This window comes from Macaca thibetana, chromosome 4 (genome assembly GCF_024542745.1).
Source record: "Macaca thibetana thibetana isolate TM-01 chromosome 4, ASM2454274v1, whole genome shotgun sequence".
In the NCBI taxonomy this organism is placed as follows: Eukaryota; Metazoa; Chordata; class Mammalia; order Primates; family Cercopithecidae; genus Macaca; species Macaca thibetana.
In genome coordinates, this window is record NC_065581.1 from 152,013,887 (window position 1) to 152,033,816 (window position 19,930).

Consider the following 19,930-nt stretch of genomic DNA (forward strand, 5'->3'; position numbering starts at 1 on the left):
CTGAGACAGTTTTGCTGCTATTGCCCAGGCTGGAGTGCACTGGCATAATCTCAACTCACTGCAACCTCTGCCTCCTGGGTTCAAGCAATTCTCCTACCTCAGCCTCCTGAGTAGTTGGGATTACAGGCCACCATGCCCAGCTAATTTTTTTTTGTATTATTAGTAGAGACAGGGTCTCACCATGTCTGCCAGGCTGGTCTCGAACTCCTGATCTCAGGTGATCCTCCCACCTCAGCCTCCCAAAGTGCTGGGATTACAGGTGTGAGCCACCATGCCTGGCTGACTTATCCCATTTCTCCCTATTCTTAGTTGCTTATCTCAAAATCCATTTTCTCTATAAAATTTTCTGTTAAAACTGGCAATTTGATAACTTCCCATCTGATCTCACACTGTTTAATCTGTATATTTAGCCCCTAATGGTGTTTAATTTAGCAGTTTGTTTGTTTAACTTGTTTTATGTCTAATTATTTGAGGTGTGAGACTTCTGTATCCCCCAAATGATGTGTATTTCTTGGAGGCTGGGATTTTACAAAATATTCAGTACTCTGGGAATGAGGCGAAGGGAGTAAAGGCACTGCGGGGCTGGGCTTCCTCCCTCACATCTTCAACAGGCTTCCGGGACGTGGGGAAATGCCAGTGTGTGCAAGTTTCTATGGCAGTGTCCTGACCTGAATGTCGCTAAAAGAATTGCTAAGTGGTCTCTCGTAGGAGTGGAGCTGATTTCCCCAGAGCTGCCCCTCTCAGTGTGGTCCACTGTGAAAACACAGTGAGAGCTAATTGTTTTCTGACAGATTTATAATTCCACTAAATCAATGCCACCATTTAGACCAGATGGAAAGCTGTGGACCAGACTGGCGAAAAGAAATATGGGCTTCCACTTTTCCTTTTCCCTTCTTTTAGAGGACAAGTAGCCATGGAGGGAGTCACAGGTAGGTGGGAACTTGGGTGTGCTGGTATCGCCACATGTGGGATGATGGGGGCGTAGTGATCCTATCTTGCCGTATGTGTGAATATATGTTTAATGTATTAGGCAACAATACTGTGGTGCACATTTATTTGTATTCTTTTCCAGATACCACACACTGAAGGCATTACAATAGCTATTCAGCTGTACAGCTACTTATAATTATACACAGCTTAAATCTCTCTGAGCCACTCTCTCCCTGCTGCAGCCTATAGGAAGCAAACATATAATACATTTGGTTCTCCCCATGCATTTTGACAACTTTTAAAAGGCATCAGGATAATGTTTGCATGCATTATGTAGCTAGAAGAATGAAAACCCCATTACAAGATCTAAAATTACTAGATTCTTTTAAAGTGACATAAATCAAGCCCATTTGACATCACCATTTCAGGCACTTATGTTGCAGGCACCAGGAAGAGTATGCAAATATAAATGGTGCGTTTTAGTGACAGAGAGGGTGAAGCCTCAAACAGAAAGATTTAGAATGCAGCTACATTTGATACCCAAAGATATAAAATACTCTTCCTCTCTTGGTGGACACAAGTGAGTGTCTTGGGCTATTTTAACTGTCAGTGATCATAATAGCTTCATGGTGTCCTATTGATCTGTGTGATTAATATCCTTATCTAATGGAGTGCAGACCGTATTGGATGTTTATAACCTCCACACCTCTTCCCAACACTAATGTGGGCTTGGCTGTGTGTAACAGGGCTATAATTCCCCCATAAGCTCCCAGGGCATCCTAACCTGCAAGTGATGCTACCGTGATTTAGTAATGCCATCAGTGATCTGGGGCCAAATTATCTTTACATGGGCAGTTGTTAGTTGTTTATAATCTACTTTGTTAAAATTTTAATGATAATGGAAGATCATTCTCCTGCTTTGATGGTACATTTTATTTGTTTTTAAAAGGTGAAAGTATCTGTTTAATTCTTTAAGACAACTTTTACTGGTAGCTTTACTGTCTTAAAAGTTCAGATTGTAAAATAAACTATTCTAGAAGTGTATGGTTTCTTAATAGAACATAAAATCTGAAAGCCAACTAATTTGTATAAAAATATCGAGGTATATAGCCTCTGGCATAATCTATTTAAGATGATCTTGGTCTGAATTTTCTTTCTTTCTTTTTTTTTTCTTTTCTTTTTTTTTTTTTTTTTTTCCCTTTTTCTTTGTTTTTTTTAGAGATTGGATCTCACTCAGTTGCCCAGGCTGGAGTATAGTGATGTGATAACAGCTCACTGAAGCAGCCTCGACCACCCGCCCAGGCTCAAGTGATCATCCCACCTTGGTTTCTTGACTAGCTGGAGCACCACTGCCCTGGCTACTTTTTTGTATTTTTGTGTTTTTTGTATAGACAGGGTTTCACCATGTTGTCCAAGCTGATCTTGAACTTCTGTGCTCATGTGAGCTGCCTGCTTCGGCCTACCAAAATGCTGAGATTACAGGTATGAGCTACTACATTTGGCCTGAATTTTCTCAATATTTCTGTTATTTTACCAAAAATGTATGTGAACATCAATTAAGGGTATGTGTGTGTACATGTGTGTGTATCAAAGAGAGATTTCCCAGTACCAGATACTGAGATCATCTTTATTTCAAAATATATTTTTGTAATATAAAGTGGAAAAATTAAGTAACAAAATACCCCTTCAGCTATTGTTTCTTATTAAAATTAAATATGCAAATTACTTTCATTGTTTTAAGAGAAAAGATGCTGCATTTATTTCTACAGTAATTTAACTCATACTTTCTTTAATATTTCATTTGTCTTGCCGTAAGCAAACAAAAACTGACATAAGCTCTGAGTGTACACATTTGCATATGTGCATACACGCATGTGTATGAGCATGAATTTTATGTATCTGTGTGTCCCTGCATATTTTTACATGTATACTAGTGTATGTTTGTGTGCATGGGCATTCATGTGGGCCTTTGCGTGTGTGCATGTTTGTGAATATATACATGTGTGTAAATAGGCAGATTGTGTAGACCACATATTAGGTTAATTTTCAAGTCAACATAAATTCACTGAGCATATACATATGTTCCTAGCATTTAGTGAGACACACACGTATGTCCCTAGCATTTAGTGAGACACACATGATCCAAAAATGAGTATGATCCTTTTTTAGACCTTAAAAATATCAGAGCAAAACAGGAGAGATAACTTTGGATACAAAGAGTAAAATTTTATTTTAAAGTAATAAAATGCATGTTTTACTAATTTAATGTATGAAGCACTTAGCAGATAGGATGGGCTTACACATTCAGAGAAAGGATAGACAATCAATAGAGGAAGATCATGATGATATGTGAGAGAGTATTGAAACTTAAATAGAATTTTGCCCTTTAGAGAAAGGCAGGAGAAGGTAAATTAGAATAAAGAGAGCAGAGTGAACAGACAAATGGAGTTGTGACAGCCGATGCTGTGTTGGAGCAATGGTTATTTAAATGTTAGGAGCATAGGAAACATGAAAAGAGACAGGGAATTAAGATTGCCTGAGTGCCTACTGCAACACAGGGAAACATGGTGGTGGAAAAGGTGGGTTTTGTCACTGAATTGTCCACATGTGACTCTCATCTCTTCCTTTTACTAGCTGTGTGATTCTGTGCAAATAACCTCTCTGAACCTTGGTTTCTTTTTGTGATGGTAACTGCAGTGAGGAGTCATTGAAAGGATAAACTTAATACAATGACTGGTATAGAGTAAGCATTTAAAAAGGAGTATTTAACTGCTATCTTGTGCTTGTCCTGGAGATAATATTGATAGTTAAAAGTCTTTAAGCTTCCTACATCACAGATAAATACATCACGCCATTTAATTTTTACAATAGCTATTTGACATGATTACTATTAGTATCCCCACTTAGAGATGAGGACATCTAAAAAAAGTAAATTCGTATAGTCAAGTTGTTCCAAACACACTTAAAAGTTTTTCAATAAACTGAATCGAGTATTCATTTTTAAAATTTAAGTTATAATTAATTAAAATTGAATAAAATAAAAACTTCAGTTCCTCAGTCACACCAGTCATATTTTAAGAGATCAACAGCCACAGGGAAGACGGGTAGTTACCCCACTGGGCAGTGCAGAACAGGGGAATGAGACTATCGCCAGATCATTCAGGTCATGTAAAGCTCATAAAGGATTTTGTCTTTATTCCAAAATCAATGGGCCCCACAGAAGAGTATTAAGCATGGGGTGACACGAAGAGGTTTAAAATGTGAACAGATCACTCACAGGCAGTGTGGAGAATGTTGATAAATAGGAATGCCAATGCTACAATTTAGGCAACAGATCATGATAATTTGGATAAAGGTGTTGATGGAGATAGAGAGAAGTTCATGGATTCAATAAATACTTAAAGGAAGAAATCTGCAGGAGGAGTTGATGATGGAGTTGAAACAGAGGGAGATACTGAAAGAAGACCAGATTGCAATTGGTTGTTGAATTATCAATGGGTCAAGAATTTAGGCAGGACTTCATGAGGATGGCTTGTCACTGTTTCATGGTATCTGGAATCTCACCTGAAGAAAATCCAATGGCTGGAAATGGCTTGGATGGCTGAATAGATGCCAGTATCTGAGGACTCCTTCATTTGCATGTTTAAAGGCTGGCATGGGATGACTTAAAAGGCTTAGGCTCAGCTGGGGTTGTCTACTGGTATAACTATATGCAGTGTCTACGTGTAGGCTGGGCTTCCTCATGGCAGCCTTAGCGTTGTTGAATTTCTCTCATGGCAGCTTTCCATGAGCATTCCAACAAATAAGGTTGACATTATTCTATATCTAGTCTCAGAAATCACATACCTTCACTCCCACTGTACTATTGGTTGAAATAATCACAAACTCACACAGATTCAAAGAGAGGGTACAGAAACTCCACCTCTCAATGGAAAGAATTTCAAAGAATTTACAACCATGTGGTAAAACCATCTCAGTACAATCTGGGACATTCTCACTTGAAGGTACCCCTGAGTCATCTAAGAGAGGTAGTTGAATACCCTGGTCTGAAGATCAGAGATGAAGTTAGGATGGAGACATACATTTATAAATTGTCTGTTTTGGTGTGGTAATTAAAGTAAAACAGAACTCCTAAGGAGAGAGTCTAGGTGGCTGAGTAGAGTGCCTTGAGGAATTTCAAGCAATGACTTCTCTGTAAAGAAAGAACTCTGCAAGAGGAGCAAAGAAAGTGAAGCCAGAATCTCGGGAGAAAGACAGGAGAGAATCAAGCTTGGAGAGGCAGAAGAAACCTGCAGTTCAGGAAGGAAAGAGTTATTTTAAAACTTCTGTGATGTCAAGAAAGGAAAGGCAGGTAAATATGTCTTGTGTTTATTGACAAGGAAGTCTTTGTTTACCTTTTGAAATTATTTTGTTTTAGTAAAGAAAAAAATCTGAATGCAATGCAAAAGATGAGTGGCTGCAGGAAAAGCCTGAACTCAGGAAGAAACTGGGGATTGATCTATTCAAGCCAAAGAGTCGAAATGACACTTTTTTTCCCCTTTTTTTTTTTTTTCTTTTTTTCTTTTTTTTGAGACGGAGTCTTGCTCTGTCGCCCAGGCTGAAGTGCAGTGGTGCTATCTCAGCTCACTTCAAGCTTCGCCTCCAGGGTTCACGCCATTCTCCTGCCTCAGCCTCCCGAATAGCTGGGACTACAGGCACCCGCCACCTCACCCGGCTAATTTTTTCTATTTTTTAGTAGAGACGAGGTTTCACCGTGTTAGCCAGGATGGTCTCGATCTCCTGTCCTCGTGATCCGCCCGCCTCGGTCTCCCAAAGTGCTGGGATTAAGGGCGTGAGCCACTGTGCCTGGCCTAAAATGACACTTTTAATTGGACTGCAGAGAGCACAAATTGGTGAACTAAAAGCATAATTTCTCTTTTTTATAGAGATGAACAGTTTCATCTAGTCGTGTGTGTCATATTAAATACAATATTACCCAAAATAAAGAAAATAAAATTCTATACTGGGTTTCTTTCACACAATATTATAGACTGGAAAGATCTAAATATTTGTGTAGATGTAACTAAAATTTTTGTCAGATTTGGAAAAACATGTCTAGCTACTGTGAGTTCATGCTAGATGTAACCACATAAGACTGCTAAAATAGATCAGAATTTTTAGATATGAGAGAAATAGGCTTTCCATATCTAGATTCCATTCTGTCTGAAAATTTTTTATGTAATAAAATACTCCCACAATTTTAAAAGGAACTCAAAGTTTAGTTACTTAAAACGCACACAAACATACAAACACATATACAAATTTAATATTGTGGGACAAAAATATTTCTTCTCGAAAAATGAATATACTTCTAATGTACATATTAGTTTGAAATTTCATACGGATATAGTTATTTATTCAACTGATTTACAATAATTTCATATTCAAATAACAAGAATTTAAAGAAGATTCTAGAAATATGACTACTCCTAAAATTATAACTACATCTAGATTCTTTTAAAATTATTCTTATACAAATATGAAATGATTTTTAATGAACTGGAGTTAGGTGTTTTCGGTTTGAATTACCCAGATACATCCTTCAAATTCCTGCTCCCTTTGTGATGATCGATCCAATCATATTATTTGTTTTTAAGATCAGTACTGAAAGCTGCTGCTGGATCAATACCAGTTCCAAAGAAGGTTATGATGACTGGATCATGTATCCCACAGTTTCCTTGCTAATATTCACATTTCTGCCAAAACCTGGAAGAGAAGCCATAGAAATAGAAAACAAGAGTTTATTTTTCTGAATAAACTAGCTTCTGTCACAACATAAGCCTTAACACCAGGATTTTCTTAGTGCCAAATCTGCATTTAAGACTTAAAAAGCACAGTTTGGTTTAGTGGAAAAAAATATTAATTGTATATTAAACAAAGTAGTCACATATGTTGCTTTGTATAATAAAAATAGATCAACCATAGGTTAACAATTTTAACCTATCTCCCTGATATGCAGACTCAGTTTCCCTTACTTTCCAATCCCTGTGAAAAGACAGCACTTTTGTCTGATTTTGTAAGAAGAGATATCCCAGGAAAAAGAACTGGTAAAGTACGCATTAATGAAGCTATATTGAGCACTAGTTCTATTTCCGTTTCCTTTTAGTTAAAAAAATAAAAAATCTTTCCTTTTGCTGTTTTCTTTGATAATTTGGCTTCAATGATCTTACTCTTTCTTTCTACTAAACTGTGCATTTTATCTCTTCACTGTGCCACCGTATTTTTTAAACTTGGCAGTTCACTAGATCTCACTATTCATAACAGATTTATTTATACCTGGTGACTTTTCTATCTGAATAATGCATGTTTTAGAAGATCATTGCATATTAGCATTAATTGTGGAAACAAAAGGCCAACAGGTGGAATCTAATATTGATTTACTTCAAAATAACAACTGATATTCTTCAATGGTGGCCTGCTATTGTGAGAATTTTATGAGCCCTGTATGCAGTGTTTCTGAAATTTGAGTAATGCATTAGCTTATCTCAAAGAAACAGTCTTCTAGACCTATAGTGTTGTTTTATTAGAATGTGACTTACATATATAACATAAAATTTGGGGCCAGGCACGGTGGCTTATTCCTGTAATCCCAGCACTTTGGAAAGCCTAGGCAGGAGGATCACTTGAGGTCAGGAGTTTGAGACCAACTTGGCCAACATGGTGAAACCCCATCTCCACTAAAAATACAAAATTAGCTGGGTGTGGAGGCAAACACCTGTAATCCCAGCTACTGGGGAACCCAAATCCCGAGAATAGCTTGAACCGGGAGGCAGAGGTTGCAGTCAGCCGAGATCTCACCACTGCACTCCAGCCTGGGCAATAGAGTGAGATTCTGTCTCAAAAACAACAAAAAAAGATAATAATAAATAATAAGTAAATAAATAATAACACAATTTGGTATAAATTTACTATGATTATGGTTTCTATACAACAATGCAATCAAAAACTAATCTATGAATTAATACAAAATAATAAGTAAACATAAAGAACTTCTAATTATAGTGAGAAATATAATGCTTTTGATCCATTTTTGTCTTTATTACTATCCATTGACTTTAATCAAGCAAATTCAGAATATGACTATTGGCATTACAATAGTATCTAAATAGCAATAAATTAAAATTCAGCATAATCTGTCATTCCTCCACAAACAAAATCCTAATGTTTAACTCTCTTCATTTCAAGATAAATTTAGCATGTGTAACATTGAAATTTATATTAAATTGGTATGTAATCCAATTATTTCTGGAATCAGAGACTGGAAAATTGTATATGAAGTTGGCTTCAACTCTTGCAAAGTAAGAAAAAAATTATATTTTCAACAAAGTACATCACTGGACTCTTGAAGGAAATTACAATTTATTAGAAATGAATCCTCTCATTTTGCATTTAAAATTTCAAATCCTCATGAAGCTATTATTTGTCATTAAGCCTTTACTTGACTTGAATATTTTATTTTTTTAAGTTACTGTTCTATTCTGTTCTATTCTCTGTAGTCTAAAAGGATGAAGGCAATGTATTGCGTTTGCACACATTGTCATTTCACCATGTAGAATTGAAGCCTTATTTTATTTTAAAAATTAAGTTTTTATATCATGGAACTGTCACATGTGGATGTTTCATGCAGTAGATACATTTCATATTTATTTCTAGTAAAATAATTCAATATAAAAACAATAATTTAGCTCAAACCTGCTACTGGTTCCCAGATATATTGATCCCAAATTAAATATACCTATAATCACTTGGCATAAACATGACTGTAAGAAATACAGAAGTGTGTATACCAAGTCTTGTGGTAAAACTGTTCTAAGATGGTGATCTAGATTAATTAGAATAAACATTTTTAAAAAATCTTTTACATTCAGAAAAGTTTTAGATTTACAGAAAAATTGTGAAGACAGTACAGGGGGTTCTCATACAACCCAAACCCAGTTTCCCCTTATTAACATGAATGTGGCACGTTTGTCACAATTAACAAACCAATACTGATATCATTATTAACTAAAGTCCAAACCTATTTAGATTGTCTTAGTTTTATCTAATGTTGTTTTTCTGTTCTAGGACCCCATCCAGGATACTACATTGCATTTCATTGTCTTGTCTCCCTAGGTTTCTTTTAACTGTGGCAGTTTTCAAACACTTTCTTTGTCTTTGATGACCTTGACAGTTTTGCAGAGTACTGGTCAGGTGTCATGTAGCATGCCCTTTATTGGAATTTATCTGATGTTTTTCTCGTGATTAAACTGGGATTATAAGTTTTACAGAGGAAGATACAGGTAAACCACCATTCTCATCACATCATAGCAAGGGTGCACGCTATCAAAATGACTTATCACTGTTAATGTTAACATTTGCTATATTGTTGAGGAAATGTTTGGCATATTTCTCCGTTGTGAAGTTACTTTTCCTCCCATTTTTATACGTTACTTTCTGGAAGGAAGTCACTGTGTGCAGCCCGCACTTAAAAAGTGAGGAGTTATGTGCCACCTCCTTGAACCTAAATTATTTGGAATTCCTCTGTATAGGAAATTTGGTTCTTCTCTCTTGCTTATCTATTTATTAAATCACTTATTTATTTCAGTATGGACTCATGGATATTTATTTAATTCTTTGGGCTATAATCCAATAATATTTTATTTATCTTGTTGCTCAAATAATTTTAGATTTGGCCATTGGGAGCTTTTTCAGTTGTCCCTGGTATCGCTTGGCATGTTCCCAAAATTATGTGTGTTTTTTTTCTTTCATTTCCTTACTTACTGGCACTACCAGATGCTTCAGTCTAATCTTATATATTTCCTTCCCCAAGCCTACAATCAGCCACTTCTCCAAGGAGCTCAGGGAAACAGTCATGATCTGAACTCTAGATGTGCTTACTGCTACTTGGGTGTCATGGCTTCTAGGCCCCCTCAGTTCACAGAGCAAGGACATATATATGTGTATATGAATTCATACATATATATGTTTAGAAGCATCTCAATATCTAGAGGCTAGAAAAGGCATGAAATGAATTTTCCCCTAGATTATCCAGAAAGAATGCAGTTCTGCTGACTCCTTGATTTTTGCCGTAAGTCATTTCAAACTTCTGATATACAGAACTGTAAAATAACAACTTTGTGTTGATTATGCCACTAAGTTTGTGATAACTGATTACAGCAGCAATAGGAAATGAATACAGATAAAGACAAATGAGACTGAACATGTTTTTGTACACTTATTCATCACTGTTCACCTTCTTTGGTGAGAGGTCTGCTTAGATCTTTGGGACATTATTAAATTGGGTTGCTTGGTTTCTTGTTGCTGAGTTTTAAGGGTTATTTGTATTTGTTTTAATATAAAACCTTTATTAACTATGTATTTTGTAAATAGTTTCTCACGGTCTGTAACACCTATTTATTCTCTTAATATTGTCTTTTGGAGAGCAATTTTAATAAAGTCTAACTTATCCATTTATCTTTCATAAATTATGTTTTTTGGCATTGTATCTAAAACTGATAAACAAATTCAAATTCATGCAGATTTTATCCTATGTTTTCTTCTAGAAATTTTAGAGTTTAGCATTTTACATTTAGATCTGTGACTCATATTGAGTCAACTTTTGTGAAAGGTTTGTGCGTAGGTTCATCTTTTTGCATATTGATGGACTACCTCCCTGACCAAACTTTAGTCAGGCTCCTCTGATCTTCTCAACTAGTCCTTGAACATCCTCAGATCATGGTTTTTAACACTATTCTCCAATAAAGACAGTTTTATTTCTTTCCAATTTGCATGGTTTTTATTTTATTTCCTGTTAATATTGCACTAACTAGAACTTCCAGTATGGTTTTGAATAGGAGTCATTCCTTGTTGCTGATCCTAGGGGTGAAGTGTCCAGTTCCTCACCGCTAAATATGTTGTTAATTGTGTGATTTTTTTTTTTTTTTTTTTTTTTGTAGATTTTTTAAATCACTTGAGCAAATTTCCCTCTGTTTTTAGTTTGCTGGCATTTTTTTGTCATGAATTGATATTAGCTTTTGTCAACTGCATTTTATGCATCAATTGATATGAGCATATGATTTTTCTTTTTTAGCTTGTTGATATGTAAATTACATTGATTTTTGAATGTTGAACCAACCTTGCCTACTTAGAATAAATTCCACTTAGTCATGGTATATAATTCTTTTTATATGTTGTTGGATTTAATTTGTAATATTTTGTGGGAAATATTTACATCTTTGTTCATGAGATATATCGCTCTATAGCTTTTCTTTCTTCTTGTTATGTCTTTATCTGGCTTTACTATTGGAATAATGATGGTCTGATAGAATGAATTGTAAGTTAGGATGCTCTAACTTACAGAGAGTTACTTACTCAGACCATAATTACTTTCTCTAATGAGCTGTAAGTTAGGATACTCTAGAAGTCTCTCTCTAATTTTTGGAGGAGATTGTGGAGAAATGGCATTTCTTCTTTTTTAAATGTTTGGTAGAATTCAACAAGAACGTTGTGTTGTAAATGGGGGATTAAGTTACTCTTAGAGAGTCTTTAAGAATCATTCCAACATGGCCACGAATATTACTCTCAGGTGTATATGAAAGTGAAATATTTATTTATTTATTTTTATTTTTTTTATTATTTTATTTTTTGAGATGGAGTCTTGCTCTGTCACCCAGGCTGGAGTGCAGTGGCTGGATCTCAGCTCACTGCAAGCTCTGCCTCTTGGGTTCACACCATTCTCCTGCTTCAGCCTCCTGAGTAGCTCATAGGTCTTAGAGACCAGAGGCATGGCATACCACACAGGGAGCCATACGGGAGGAGCTCCCAAAGTGGACTTAACCAAGCACGTAGGGAGAAATGGTGGCATAGTGGGGTGGGAGGGAGAATGAATGAGGATCAACCTGTGGGTAAATGTCCTTACTTACAGTGGGATTTCACAGGCAAAGGACATGAGGGAAATTTGTTGGTGTGTTGAATGTCATTAGGTCATAGGCAGAGGAGGGCAGGAAGTTTTAACTTGTGGTAATGACCAACTTTGTGGCACTGATATACCTAGTCACCTGAGTGGAGTGTTTATAGCCTGTTTGTGGGGACATTGAGGCTTTAGAAAAGTATGAAGTTTGAAAGATTTATGGTGCAGAGACCGTCTAAAATTGGTGCTTTTTGGGGAAATATTAGTAATTATTGATTTAATTTTTCTTAGATACAGGCTGTATTTTCCATTTCTCCTTGTGTGAGTTTTTGATACTTTCTATCTTTCAAGGAACTGGTCCATTTCCTCTAAGTTAATGAATTTATGGACATAGACTTGTTCACAGTATTTGTCTCTTATGCTTGTAACATCCATGAGATCTGTAGTGATGAAACCTCTTTTAATTCTAATATTGATAATTTGTGTCTTCTCTCTTTTTGACTTGGTTAGCCCAGCTAATTTCTATTTTGATAGTTGTTAAATTAAAAATTCAATTTTCTTAATAGTTATAAGGCTATTTAAGCTATATATTTCCCTTTGTATAAATTGTGATAGGCTTATTTTTTTAAGGAATTGTTTCCTTACCTCTGAGTTGTCAAATTTACATTTGTGGAGCTATTTGCAGTATTTGCTTATTATTATTATCATTGTTATTATTTATGTCTTCAGGGTCTTAGTGAATATTCTCTTGTTTTATTCCTGATACCAGTAATATACATCGTCTACTTTTTTTCTTTGTTAGTTTTGTCAGAGTTCATCACTTTTCTTGAATATTCCAAAGAATTTGCTTCTGTTTTTGTTGTTTTCTAGTTTTCCTGTTTTCAATTTCATTAATTTCTTCTCTAATTTTTATTATTTACTTTCTTCTGCTTATTTTTTTTTTTTTTTTTTAATTTTTCTTTAGTTGTGTATAATAGAATCCAGGTTATTGATTTTATATCTTTCATCTTTTTATTGTATAGATTTAGTGTAAATTTCTCACTAAACACTGTTTTACTGTACACAAATTTCTGATAAGTTGTATTTTCATTTAATTTAAAATACTTTAAGGTTAGAATGACACTTTTGAAATATTAAAATTGCAGTGCAGAAACAAACATTTTGCATAGAGATACTTTTGGATTTCTGAGAGTACCCAAGGGTTTGCAGTCTCCATTTTGGGCTGTCCTAGAGTACCCAGTAATGATACTTTCTCATGCTACCTACTACAATCTGTTTCGCTGACAAGTTGAAAGTTGGACAACTATGTTCAGAAGGACATACCACTGTGATTTCAGCAAGACCAGAGAATTTAAACTGTGTTCCAATGCTTAATGGCAGAAAAATTTCTCCTTCTAAAGGAAACCATTGGTTAAAATGGTCAAAGAGGTGAAATCAACCATTTTGTGCCAAACAGCTTCAAGAGGTAACCTACTCCATGAGAAATCATGATAGAATCAGATTTTCTAAGTCCCCTAATCATCCCTGAAGTTTGACTTATTCATCTTTTATGCTTCCTCCATGCCCTAGTAAAAATTTATAAACTAAGTATTGTATCCACAAAAGGACATATATTTATCTAGCACTTACCATATGCCTAATCCTGTGCAAGCTACTCTGAGAGATGCATACAAGAAATAACGACACCCTCATCAGAAACTACAGTCTTGTTGGGTGAACAAGACTGTCACCAACAAAATAACTAGTAAGTAATATAAGTCAATATGTAATTAAGTCATGAGTGGTTAAGTGACGACTGTAAATACCACCAAAATTTCATGTGAAACTGTTCACAGTATCTCTTTTACTTAGGGGGAGTTTAGAAATAGAGTCTGTTTAATAGACTAGGCAATAACATCTCATTAGTTGCTTTTATTGGAAGGGACAGAAAACGAGTGGAAACTGAAATAGCCATAGAAATAGCTCAGGTCACTGACCCTGCAAATTACTTTTAATGCAAAGACATATCAATTCCTTTGATTTTGTCTCCTTGGATGAGTTCTGAAATGTGATCTCCACTGGAGTGGAAAATAATAATTTTTGACTGAATTCCAGAAAGGAATTCCTCCCTGCCTTGTTCTGTGCCTCTGTGTGTGTGTGTGAGCACGCGCGTGCATGCGTGCAAACGCATGTGCGTGCAGGGGCACACATATGTGCACATACACACATGCATGCACAAGGGGGAAGTAAGATCCATTGCTTCATGTTCAAATCAAATGCTTGACTACCTATTGCATTAAAATGGAGAGGGGTATCTTTCACCAAAAACCACTCAATTCTGTTTCTTCACATCACAAGCCCGAGCTAACACCTGGTGTTTCCATCAGGCAGGAAGAAGGCTGAGGAAGATGGGTGAAACTCAGAATGGGTACCCTTTGTTAAAACCCAGAATGGCACTGATTGAATATCTGGGACAAGCATGTAATGACATGCATGGTAACTCCTGCTGATGGTTTTCACTCGGGGAGACTATTGCAACCGTCCTTTATTATCTCTCTTATGTTTTTCAAACTGAAGTCATTTATATACCACTTTTATGACATTTGCCACATCTAATTACCACTCATATAATTACTTAATGTATCCTTTTATTTATGTCATAAAACATTGGATACATTTATTATTAGTAGTAGCAATAGTGCAGGGCATTTTATATTACTTCTACAAATGTAAAAACCTGTATCATATGGCCTTCATAGAAGAAACTCATTTTAAAAGATTTTTCCCCCAAATTTTTGAATAAAAATAACCAAAGTATTCAAAAACACCCAGAATCAGCTTATGTTCCATTAAAAGCACACATGACACACTTTGGGAACTATGGTCATACAGGCAAGTCTTCATTATTGAAGTACACAAAGCCTTCATGATCTGGCCCTGGTTTCTCTTCATCTCTTTCTGAGCCATGTTTTACACCCCATTGTTTAGCTTGCTTGAATAATAATGGTAATTCATGTTTCCCTCAAATCCACTCTATTTTAGACACCTGGCTCACAGCAATTCCTAGGCGCTAGAAAACATTTCACTCCTTGGTTCACCTAAAAATAATCTGCATCTCCTTTAGACATTAGCTGGAGCATCATCTTTTCCCTGAAGCTTTTACTGACACCCTAAAGTAAACTTCTTTTTTTGTATGTACCCTATAACATTTAAATAACCTTCTTTGTTTTGAGGTCTCTTTTTGTCTACTAGATTACAAATACTTTCTGATATCTTGAATAAACCAAAGTCTCTTTGGTAGCTCCACAATTAGTTTCTGCAAACTTGCTCAAGCCTGAAATTCTGCAAAAGCAGATACAATTCTTTGCTTTAAGAAACTGTGTTTGCTCTTAAAGTTCAATTGCACCTGAGATTGAAATTACTCAAGTATGCTAAGGTGTTTGCAGATCTGTGCAGAGGTTTTTTGCAACCCTTCCTGAAAGTAAGTTTTGAGAGACAAAGATGGAGAGAGACGTGGAAATGTGAGAACTGAGGGGAGGAGACATAACAAATTGTAGAAAGAGATTGTCCATTCTGAAAGTTGCCGTGTAGGCCACTATACTGGTGGTTTCTTTTTTTTTTTTTTTTTTTTGAGACGGAGTCTCGCTCTGTCGCCCAGGCTGGAGTGTAGTGGCCGGATCTCAGCTCACTGCAAGCTCTGCCTCCCAGGTTCACGCCATTCTCCTGCCTCAGCCTCCTGAGTAGCTGGGACTACAGGCGCCCGCCACCTCGCCCGGCTAGTTTTTTTTTTGTATTTTTAGTAGAGACGGGGTTTCACCGTGTTAGCCAGGATGGTCGCGATCTCCTGACCTCGTGATCCACCCGTCTCGGCCTCCCAAAGTGCTGGGATTACAGGCTTGAGCCACCGCGCCCGGCCTTATACTGGTGGTTTCAACCAGAGTACACTACAGCAATACAGAGAAGCCTAGGTCCTGGGTAAATTGTTATTCTCTCTGTATGAGAGAAAAGATTTATTTCCTCGTCCAACCCTGGGACAATGGCTGAGATCCCTTAACAAAAGACAGAATAGCAAGAGGAAAGCATGCAAATATATTTAATGTAAGTTTTACGTGGCATTGGAGCCTTCATAAGAAAATGAAGTCCCAAAGAAACAGAGGAAACTGTGTATTTTTATGCTAAATTTGGTGAAGAAGTGGATGGTTGTGGAGAAGTGTGATTGGAAATAAGGAGCATTACCTAATGGTAATAAACTGGGGAGAACTTAGTAAGGCTTGTTCGTTTAAATTATTATTTGTGCCCCTGTGTCCTCTGAGATAAAGGTAGAGGGAATGCACTCTCAAATGAGAATCTTAAGACCTGCTTCAGTGGAAAGTCAGAAAATTCTCTTATGGCTTGCTTCAGGGGAAAAGGGTAGAAGAAGATCACAGAGACCTTTCTGCTTCTGCTGTTCTCTCACATCCAAGGAGCCACATTTTGAGGAAGTGTGTGTTGATAGTTCCCATCACCTCCACGCCCACCTTGGAATTCATCTCAGCTCCAGAGTACAAACGGCTGTGGGGATGGAGAAAATTCCATGAAAAAAACACATTGGGCTAGTAGGAAATGAACCATAGCATAAGAAGTGATACATATCCTAAGGAAACTCAGTTCTTGATCTTTTGATAAATAGAAGAAACAGTATGCACTGAAATTGACCTAATAGGCAAAGGTGTGATGCCATGGGATGTCAAAGATAGTCACTGTTTTTAGACATGCATAGTCACAAGCTCCTATATAGAGGAGGAAAATAGAAAAAAAAAAAAGGAAAACATATTATATTGGAAAAAATCTAAAAATAATTTCACAGTGCCATAGTTGAAGATTGCTACAAGTCCATGGAATTGAAATAATATTATAGCAAATAGCCTGTGCACTCTTCAGCATGAGTTTCTCAGATCTCTGGCAGAAGGAAGTAATTCTGGTTCTCAGTGGAGAGTTGGAAGGTGGAATGCTTCCAATTTAGAACAAACTCTCAGGTCTGTTTGCCACATGTGGTTTTTTTAATAGTCATTTAAGTTTGGCGAAATCGCTTTGTGGAACTATGGAGGTGCCTCCTTTCTGTCTCTTAGCTTGCCTCTTTGAGGCCATTAATTTTCACAGATAAAATAAGATCTTACTATGTCATAGAGCATATTTAAAACATCTGAATTGTTTCTACAACGAAAAGAAATAAAGCCCAATTTCCAGAGGCAAAACTTCTCCCCTAATTTAAGGTGAATGTGACCCTTTTATTTCTTTAGATAAATTTATTCGCTTTATATAAAACATAAGGCATTGCTTCCTTCTGTAGTCTTAAGGAGGTGGTGAGATACATGATAGACATATGAGACAAGGATTTTCTCTTAATTTGAAGACTATGGAAGCCTGTGACAGTTATTCAAAGTTGTTATAGAGATTATATTTCTCTTCAATTTCAAGAATTCTGAATGTAGAATTTATAACTTTCTATGGACGTATCTATTTCAGTGATCTGAAACTAGAAATGCACTACATTTTAGAAACAAATATCTAAATTAGTGAAAAGTCCTGAAAATAAAAGTTTGGTTACCATCACTGCAGGGGAGCTAGCTGTCATAATTATATCTTATTTGGGTCTTTCACTTGGGGGATCCTATTCATTATCTTTGGAATGTCACATAAATGATTCTCTGAGGATACCATCTAATAAAAATACTACCCAGCTGTGTTCTGTTCTTCCTGCCCGTTCCTTCCTTACAAATTCAGGTTTCTAGTTACAAACAGCAACTAAATTCAAGTGTGTTTCTTCCCTTTCAGCAGCTTGTAGTATCTAATTTTACCTCTTTGCAATCACAACCTAAACAATGGAAAGATAACGTATTTTTAAGAATAATTTTATTATGTTTTTATATTGTAGACTGAAAACACCAAGTTCCCATTTCTACTACTGTAGTTTATACCATGATGTTTCACATGGAAATCATGAAGTTATTCAGAAAACTCGATGCCTGCCTCAGCTATAAGTTTCAGATAAGCATATTTTGAAATCGTTCAGGCATTATCTTATAATATAAGCATATTTTGAAATCGTTCAGGCATTATCTTATAATATAAGCATATTTTGAAATCGTTCAGGCATTATCTTAGACCTACACTTTGCTTGGACAATATTTTACAGTATTCAACTTCTTTTTATTGACAAATTCCTTGTAATTTATTATTATTACACAGCAAGAGCCCATATACTGATATAAAACACAGTAAGTAGAGCTTATTTAAAAACAATTTGTGTTAGAAAATTGTATCTTTAAATTCCGTCCTTTAGAGATATGTGAAATCTGAACTCCTATGTTTCTGAAGAGCGCAATACTGTGATAGATTGTGTGTGTGTGTTTGTGTGTGTGTTTGTGTGTGTGTGTATGTTTGGTGTAGGGAGACAATGGACAGTTTGGAATGAATTCTCATGCACACATGGCCTGATGGAAGCATTAAATTCCTAGGCATCCCAAAGTACCTTCCTTCTTTGCATTCAGACTCTGTAAGATTTCCATATTATTTTCAGAAGAGAAATGATTTCTTTTTTTTTTTTCAAATTCCAAGACAGCCAGAATGACGCAAAATCCCAGTGGTACTTTAGCATGTGAACCAGGAGAATGACATAGGGGCAGCAGCTCTTCATCATGTCTTGTACTTTATTCAGTGCTATGTGGCATGAACATAATGGTTTTTTTACTAAATTATAAGCATGTTTCTTATACAGGGAAACATGCAGGCAAGAAGACATTTGAAATAGCTGAAGTAAAGAAATACAGACTGGGCTCGGTGGCTCATGCCTGTAATCTCAGCACTTTGGGAGACAGAGGTGGGTAGATCACCTGAGGCTAGGAGTTCGAGACCAGCCTGACCAACATGGAGAAATCCCATCTCTACTAAAAACACAAAATTAGCTGGGTGTGGTGACTCATGCCTCTGATCCCAGCTATTTGGGAGGCTGAGGCAGGAGAATCACTTGAACTTAGGAGGTGAAGGTTGCAGTGAGCCGAGATTGCACCATTGCACTCTAGCCTGGGCAGCAAGAGCGAAACTCCATCTCAAAAAAAAAAAAAAAAAAAAAAAAAAAAAAAGAGAGAGAGAGAGAGAGAAAAGAAATATAAAAATGATACAATGTATCTAGCATAGATGTGGCTCACAGGAGGAGCTGCAAGATATGCAAGGAGTCCCCAGGAGCCACACAGCAAAGTAAACAGCTTCCAGCAGGTTTTCATTTCAGCAGCACCACCAGCAAACACCTACCATCCCAGCCTTTTTTTGTGAAATTATAAGTTCAAATTCCAAGCACCTGGGAAATTCCCAGGGGTTGAGCTGGAACAGCTGTGGCCCAGAACTCCTTTTGCAGTTCTCCAGGAAGAATACTGTGTCCTGAGAATCTGAACTCTGGAATAATTCAGCTCTTCACCATCCCCACATCCGTCCCCACATAGTCAAGCATGACAGCAAAATAAAACCCACAAAAAGGGGACATGGGTGCCACTTTGAATCTGTGGTCACTCATCGGGGCTTTTAACACTGCATAGAAATTCTAATGAGATTTTTTGTTAGCTTGCTTCCCCACTCCCTGAAATGGCAATTTAAAATATTTTCTACTCAATTCACATCTGCAATTTTCTCTCTTCTCATTCTCAGCAGATGTCCTACCTCAAAGAAAATTAAAACAGAAACCATGAAAACAAACCACCTCAACTTCCTGACATCATAGCTACAAAGCATTTACTTGCTCCTTTCCTTTTCTTCTTCTCTCCTGGTACAAAGTAATAAGTGCCCTTTTTCCCAAGTTACTTCTTGTCTGGATGTACTCACCAGTCTCCAGGAAGCAAACCTGGGGCTCTGCCGCACTGTGGTCTCTTCCCTGGATTACAGCAGAGGCCCTCTGAATGGCACCTTGGCTCTTGGCCCACCTTCTGTCCTGGCCCTCTGCTACACTTTCCAACTTACAAGCAGAGTGCGCATGACAAGCCTAAATGGGGTTATATAATTGCCCTCTGCTAAACCTTTTGGTACAGGCTGAATTGTGCATCCCCTAAAAATTTATATATTGAA

The 19,930-nt window shown here is 36.6% G+C and overlaps 2 long non-coding RNA genes across 2 annotated transcripts in view; one reads left to right on the forward strand and one right to left on the reverse strand.

The window, feature by feature from the left end:
- Positions 1 to 616: 616 nt before the first annotated feature.
- The window catches only part of LOC126953619 (uncharacterized), a 60,171-nt gene continuing 40,857 nt past the window's right edge, over positions 617 to 19,930 (forward strand). Inside the window, exons 1-2 of the long non-coding RNA XR_007725277.1 lie at positions 617 to 929; positions 2,150 to 2,412. This is a non-coding gene — a long non-coding RNA (uncharacterized LOC126953619). The remainder of the gene's footprint in view (positions 930 to 2,149; positions 2,413 to 19,930) is intronic.
- On the reverse strand, positions 6,453 to 19,823 carry LOC126953618 (uncharacterized). Its single transcript, XR_007725276.1, has 3 exons — positions 19,691 to 19,823; positions 16,268 to 16,387; positions 6,453 to 6,675 (listed from the first exon to the last, which is right to left on the reverse strand). It is a non-coding gene; the product is annotated as an uncharacterized LOC126953618 (long non-coding RNA).